Genomic DNA, 7858 nt, shown 5'->3' on the forward strand with positions numbered 1-7858 from the left:
CTACTTAGGTGCTGGGAGAGGCTTGCCCCAGCGAGAGAGACACAATGCAATTAATCAAAGGTCTGAATAAACTGTGATAAGAAGGATCCCGGTACCGCGTCTTCCTTGCTGGTCGAGGTAGGCGCGACAAAATAAAACAAAAATTATCCTATGATAAATATCATATATCAAAAATATACATATTGTAGCTGGGTGGTGGGGGTGCATGCCTTTAATCCCAGCACATGGGAGGCAGAGCAAGGTGGACCTCTGAGTGCAAGGCCAGACTGGACTACCAAGTGAGTTCCAGGAAAGGTGCAAAACTACACAGGGAAACACTGTCTCAAAAAACCAATATATATATATATTAGAAAAATTAAACAAAAAATTTTCATCTGATAAAGGATAATATCCAAAATATACATATTAAACACAAGAAATCAGAGAAATAAAATAAAAACTCACAAAATTAAGGTCTAAGACCCCAAATATACATAGACACCACAAGAAATTAGAAAAAGAAAACAAAATTCTCACATGATAGAGGTCGAATATTAAAAATATACATGTTAAAAAGTAAATTAAACAAAACAAAAATTATCATTCTATAAAGGTCTATAATTGTTTAAAATATAAATAATGAACATAAGAAATTGAATTAAACAAATATTCTCATCAGATAAGTCTAATATCCATAATAGATACATTAATCCCCAAAAATAAGATAAAAAAACAAAAATTTAAATCTGATAATGGTCTAATACAAAATTATACATATTATCCACAAGAAAGTAAATTCAATAAAAACCCTCACCTTATAAAGCTTTAATAACCAATATATATATTTTGAACAAAAGACACCAAATAAATAAAGCAAACATTCTCATCTGAAAAAGGTCTAATATCAAAATTATTCATATTGAACCTAAGAAATCAGATAAATAAAACAAAACTTCTCACTTGATAAAGGTCTAATATCCAAAATATACTTACTGAACACAAGAAATTTAATAAAACAGAAAGTTTCAAGTGATAAATCAGTGATATCCAAAATATTCATATAAAACAAAAGACATCAGATAAATAACACAAAAATTCTCAAATGCTAATGGTGTAATATACAAAATATATGTGTTGATCCCAAGAAATCAGGTAAATAAAACACAAATTCTCATCTGATAAAGTCTAATATACAAAATATACATATTAAAAACAAGATATCAGGTAATAAAACAAAAATTGTCAACTGATAAAGTTTTAATATCTAATATATACATACTGATGTAAAAAATTTGAAACAACAAAACTCTCACTGGTAGGTCTAATAGACAAATTATACATATTGAATGAAATAAATTAGAAATATAAAACAAAATTTCTCATGTGATAAAGGTATCATATCCAAATATACATATTGAACAAAATAAAAAAGAAAAAGAAAATAAATAATGTGATAAACTTCAAATATCAAAAACATGCATATTGAACACAACAAATGAAGTAAAACAAAAATTTTCAACAGATAAAGGGCTAATATCCAAAATACACACAATGAAAATAAAAAATTAAGTAAGACAAAATTTCCTTCTGATAAAGAGCTCATATCAAAATACATGTTGAACAAAACAAATAAAAAGAAAGTACAATTTTCATGTCAATTGTCAAATATCAAAAACAAACACATTGAACACAACAAATTACATAAAACAAAAATTCTCATATGATAAAGGTCTATACAAAATATACATACTAAAAACTAGAAATCAGGTAAATAGTAAAAAGATTCTCATTTGATATTGCTCTAATACCAAAATTATATATCTTAAACACAAGAAATCAAATAAAAAGTTCTATCCTGATAAAAAATCTAATATCCAAAAGATATGTATTGAACCCAACAAATCGAATTAATATAACAAAAATTCTAATCAGATAAAGGTCTAGTACCCAAAATATACATATAGTATAAAAAAGATAACTGAAACAAAAATTCTAATCTGATAAAGTTGTAAAGTCTACATCTGAATTATTCACATTGACAACCAGAAATCAGATAATTATATTTTCAATCTTTCAATTAATCAGTTGAAAATTTTTGTTTTATGTAATTTCTTGTGTTAAATATATACATTTTTGATATTTTACCTTTATAACATGAGAAATTTTGATATGTTTTTCTGATATCTTGCGTTTAATATGTATATTTGGATATTATACTTTTATCAGATGAGAATTTTTGTTTTATTTACCTGATTTCTTTTGTTAAATATGTATATTTTTGATAATAGACCTTTATCAGATGAGCATTTTTGTTTATTTAATTTTTTGTGTTCAATATGTATACTTTAGATATATGACTTTTATCAGATAACAATTTTTTTTATCTGATTTCTTGGGATTAATGTGTATATTTTGCATATCAGCACTTTACTGCTGAGAATTTTTGTTTTATATAGTTCTTGTGTTCCATATGTATATTTTGGATATTTGACATTTTATCAGATGAGAAGTTTTGTTTTATTTTTCTGATTTTTGGGGTTCAGTAAGCATGTTTTGGATATTTCAATTTATCAGATGAAAATTTTTGTTTTATGTAATTTCTTCTCTTCAATATGTGTATTTTTGATATTAGACCTTTGTTCCAAGAGAAATTTTGTTTTGTTTTTCTGATGTCTTCTGCTTAATATGTATATTTAGGATATTAGACCTTTATCAGATGAGACATTTTTGTTTTATTTGTCTGATTTCTTGTGTTCAAGATATATTTTTTGATAATAGACCTCTATCACATGAGAATTTTTGTATTATTTATCTGATTTCTAGTGCTCAATATGTATATTTTGGATATAGTCCTTTACCAGGAGAGAACTATTTTTTTATTTAATTTCTTGTGTTAAATAAGTATGTTTTTGGAGACCAGGGGAGGTCTGACCACACGTGCTGGACACGAGCGTACCACGCCTCCCTATTCTTAGCACTTGTAAAACACGGGGTCCTGGGGCTCCAGAAAGCCAGCGACTGGTGCCCTAGGAAATCCTGCAGCAGTGCCCTGCCTGAGAGCGGTGGAGGTGAGACCATTCGCTTCCCACCTAACCCGGTTCCTCGTGGGCATTTTTGCTGTAGCACCCAGAAACTCCTAGCAGGTGCCCGAGGGCTGAATGCGAGTTTGATGGATGACAGCGCGCTGCCCGGACTCATGCCCGCCTCGCCTGGAGTCGCTGGAACCTGCGCTACCTGGCGGAGACCCGCATCCCTGGAACTGCTGCGCTGCAGCCACTGCCGCCAATCTGGATCAACTGAAGCTTGGGGCAGCTCGGCGGCCGTGGCACCCCGCAATGAGCGTGAACGCAACCTGGTGAACTTGGGCTTCCAGGCGCTGCGGCAGCACGTGCCCACGCTGCGCCAGCCCCGGCCAGGGCGTCGCTGTCTTGTGCCTCTTCATCCCCGGACCATGGGGGCAGCTCGGAGCTTGGTTCCCCTGCTCCGCCTACATCGGAGGACAGAGGCTGAGAGGGGGAGCTGAGTCCCATGCAGCGCGAGCTGCTCCACTTTTCCAGCTGGTTAGGGGGATACTGAGTCCCAACCCCGCTAAGCCGCATCCCTGTTGTCTCCTGGTGGACAGACCCGCGCTTCTTGCCCACGGAGCCTGGACCTTCATCAGGTGAGAATTTTTGTTTTATCTAATTTTATATGTTCAGATCGATATTTTGGATATTTAACGTTTATCACCAGAGATTTTTTTGTTTTTCTGATTACTTTTCTTCAGTGTGTATATTTTTGATTTTAGACCTTTTTCAAATGAAAATTTTTTTATCTTATTTCTTATTTTCAATATGTATATTTTTGCTATAAGACATATATCAGATGACAATTGTATTATTAATCTGATTTCTAATGCTCAGTATGTATATGTTCAATATAGAAAGTCATCAGGGAGAATATTTGTTTATTTTCTTTCTTGTATTCAATGTGTATATTTTTGGTATTAGACCTGTATCAGGTGAGAATTTTTGTTTTATTTATTTGAATTCTTGTGTTCAATATGTATACTTTTGATATTAGACCATTATCAGTTGAGAATTTTTTATCTAATTTAATATGTTCAATAACAATATTTTTGATATTTGACCTTTATCACATGAGAATTTTTGTTTTTTCTGATAACTTGTGTTCAGTATGGATACTTTGCATATTAGACCTTTATCAGATGCGAACTTTGTTTTATCTAATTTTGTATGTTCAATATGTTTATTTTGAATATAAATCATTATCAGGAGATAATCATTGTTTTATTTAATTTCTTGTGTTATATACATATATATATATATATATTATTCTCGACATTTATCAGTTGAGAATATTTCTTTTAATTTCTTGTGTTCAATTAGTATGTTTTTGATATTTGACATTTATCACATGAAGAGTTCTCCTTTTCTAATTTCTTGTGTTCAATATGTGCATTTTGGATATTGGAACTTTATTGGGAAATTTTTTATCTTATTTAGTTTCTTGTTTTCAATAATTATATTTTTGATATTTGACCTTTATCACATGAGGATTTTGATTTCTTTTTCTGATTTCTTGTGTTAAATATGTATATTTTGGATATAGCCATTTATGATGGAAGAATTTTTATTTTATTTAATTTCTTGTGTTCAATATGTGTATTTGGGATATTAGACCACTATAAACTCAGAAATTTTGATTTATCTAATTTCCTATGTTCAATAACAATATTTTATTTTACCATTATCACATAAGAATATTTGGCACTTCTGATTACTTGTTATCAATATGTATATTTTGGATGTTAGATCTTTATCAGATGAGAATTTTTGTTTTATTTATCTGGATTCTTTACTACATATATTTTTGGTGTTAGACCTTTAGCAGATGAGAAATTTTGTTTTATTTATCTGACTTTTAGTGCTCAATATGTATATTTTGGTATTAGACCTTTATCAAATGAGAATTTTTGTTTTATCTAATTTCATATGTTCAATAACAATGTTTTTGTTATTGACCTTAATCACATGAGCAAATTTGGTGTTTCTGATTACTTGTATTCAGTATATATATTTTGGATATTAGACCTTTATCAGATGAGAATTTTGGTTTCATTTATCTGATGTCTTCTGTTCCATATGAACATTTTTGATATTAGACCTATATCAGAAAATAATTTTTGTGTAATTTGTCTTATCTAGTGCTCAATATGTATATTTTGGATATAAAAATTTATTAGGGGAGAATTCTTTGTTTTATTGAATTGCTTGTGATCAATAATTATGTTCTTAATATTTCACTTTTATCATATGAGAATTTACTTCTCTTTTTCTGATTTCTTGTGTTCAATATGTATATTTTGGATATAAGACTTTTCTCAGATAAGAATTTTTCTGTTATTTAATTTCCTGTGTTCAATGAGTATTTTTTTCTATTTGAATTATATCACATGAAAAATCTGCTTTATTTATCTGATTTCTTGTGCTCAATATGTATATTTTGGATATTAGGCTTTATCAGATGAGAATTTTGTTTTACTTACCTAATATTTTGGGATAATGTGTATATTTGGGATATTAGACATTTATCAGGTAAGAATTTTTGTTTTCTTCTATAATTTCTTGTGTAAATAATGTATGTTTTTGGTAGTGAACCTTTATCAGATGAAAATTTTCATGTTATTTATCTGATTATTTGGGACCAACATGTTTACTTTGGATATCAGGTATCAGGTGAGAAAATTTGTTTATTCATTTTCTTGTGTTCAATATATATATATATTTTGATATTAGAGTATAATCAGATGAGAATTTTTGTTTTATTTAAGTTCTTATGTACAATTTGTATGTTTTTATATTACACCTTTATCACATACGAAATTTGTTTTCTGATTTCTTGTGTTCAGTATGTGTATTTTGTAGATTAGACCTTTATCTGAAGAGAATTTTTGTTTCATTTACTTAAGTATGTACAGTATGTATATTTTGGACAGTAGACCTTTATTATATTGAACATAAGAAACTAGTTAAATGAGACAAAATTTCTCATCTGATAAAAGTCTAATATCCAAAATATAAATAATGAACGCTAGAAACCAGATAGATAAAACAAATATTCTCATCTGATAAATGTTTAATACTCAGAATACGAATATTTAACTTAAGAAAACAAATAAATAAAACAAAATTGTCATCTGATAATGGTCTAAAATCAAAAATATTCTTATTGAACACAAATTATTAGAAAAAACAGAATTCTGAAAAGTAGACCTATTATTGAAAATATACATTATGCGCACAAGAAAACAGATACAGAAAACAAAAATTTCCTTTGAAAAAATGTCTAATATCCAATATAGACATAGTAAATATAATTAGATAAACAAAACAAAAAATTTCATCTGATAAAGTTGTAATATCTATAGTTACATATAGATATCAATAAATTACAAAAGTAAACAAAATTTTTCATCACATACAGGAGTAATACTGAAAATATACATACTGTACATGAGAAATCAGATAAATAAAATAAATAAAACAAAAATGCTAGCTGGATGGTGGTGGTGCATGTCTTTAATCCCAACACTCAGGAGGCAGAGCCAGGGGGATCTTTGTGAGTTGGAGACCAGACTGGTCAACAAAGCGAGATCCAGGACTGGCACAAACCTACACAAAGAAACCCTGTCTCAAAAAAAAAAAGAAAACAAACAAAAAATGATGATCTGATATAGGTGTATTATCCAAAATATACTTATTGAACACAAGAAATTAAATGAAAGAAAATTCTCATCTGATAAAATTCTAATTTCCAAAATTCACAAATTTAATCCAAGAAACCAGATGAAAAAAAAATTCTGAATGATAAAGGTCTAATTTCAAAAACAAGATGAGACATTAGCTACATAAAACAAAATTCTCATCTGATATAGGTCTTATATCCAAAATATACATACTGAACACAAGAAAGTAAATGAAACAAAAATTGTCAACCAATAAAAGACTATATCCTAAATATACATTTTGAAAACTAGAAATCAGATGAATACTACAAAAATTCTTATCTGATACAGGACTGAAATCCCAACTATACACATTGTACCAAAGAAACAATATCCATAAAAATACTCCTCTGATAAAAGTCTAATATCCAAAATATACATATACATATAAATATATATATATATATATATATATATATATATATATATATATATATATATATAAAGAACTCAAGAAATTTGACATCAAAATGCCCAGCAAGCCTATTAAAAAATGGGCTATAGAACTAAACAAAGAACTCTCCACAGAGGAAGTTCAAATGGCTGAAAGACATTTAAGGAATTGCTCAACATCCCTAATTATCAGGGAAATGCAAATCAAAACGACTCTGAGATACCACCTTACCCCTGTCAGAATGGCTAAGATCAAAAGCACAGAAGACAGCTTATGCTGGAGAGGATGTGGAGCAAGGGGAACTCTCCTCCACTGCTGGTGGGAATGCAAGCTTGTACAGCCACTTTGGAAATCAATATGGTGCTTCCTTAGAAAATTGGGAATCCATCTCCCCCAAGACCCAGCTATACCACTCTTGGGCATATACCCAAGGAATGCTCAATCATACCACAAGGGCATTTGCTCAGCTATGTTCGTATCAGCTTTGTTTGTAATAGCCAGAACCTGGAAACAACCTAGATGCCCTTCAACTGAAGAATGGATAAAGAAAATATGGTACATAGACACAATGGAGTACTACTCAGCAAAGAAAAACAATGACATCATGAGGTTTGCAGGCGAATGGATGGATCTAAAAAAAATCATCCTGAGTGAGGTAACCCAGACTCAGGAGGACAAACACGGTATATTCTCACTTA

General features: G+C 30.0%; 1 pseudogene; it reads left to right on the plus strand.

The window, feature by feature from the left end:
• The first annotated feature begins 2899 nt into the window (after positions 1 to 2899).
• LOC118576593 lies at positions 2900 to 3555 on the plus strand (annotated as a pseudogene).
• Positions 3556 to 7858: the final 4303 nt, after the last annotated feature.

The sequence above is a fragment of the Onychomys torridus genome, unplaced genomic scaffold (assembly GCF_903995425.1).
Source record: "Onychomys torridus unplaced genomic scaffold, mOncTor1.1, whole genome shotgun sequence".
Classification (NCBI taxonomy): domain Eukaryota; kingdom Metazoa; phylum Chordata; class Mammalia; order Rodentia; family Cricetidae; genus Onychomys; species Onychomys torridus.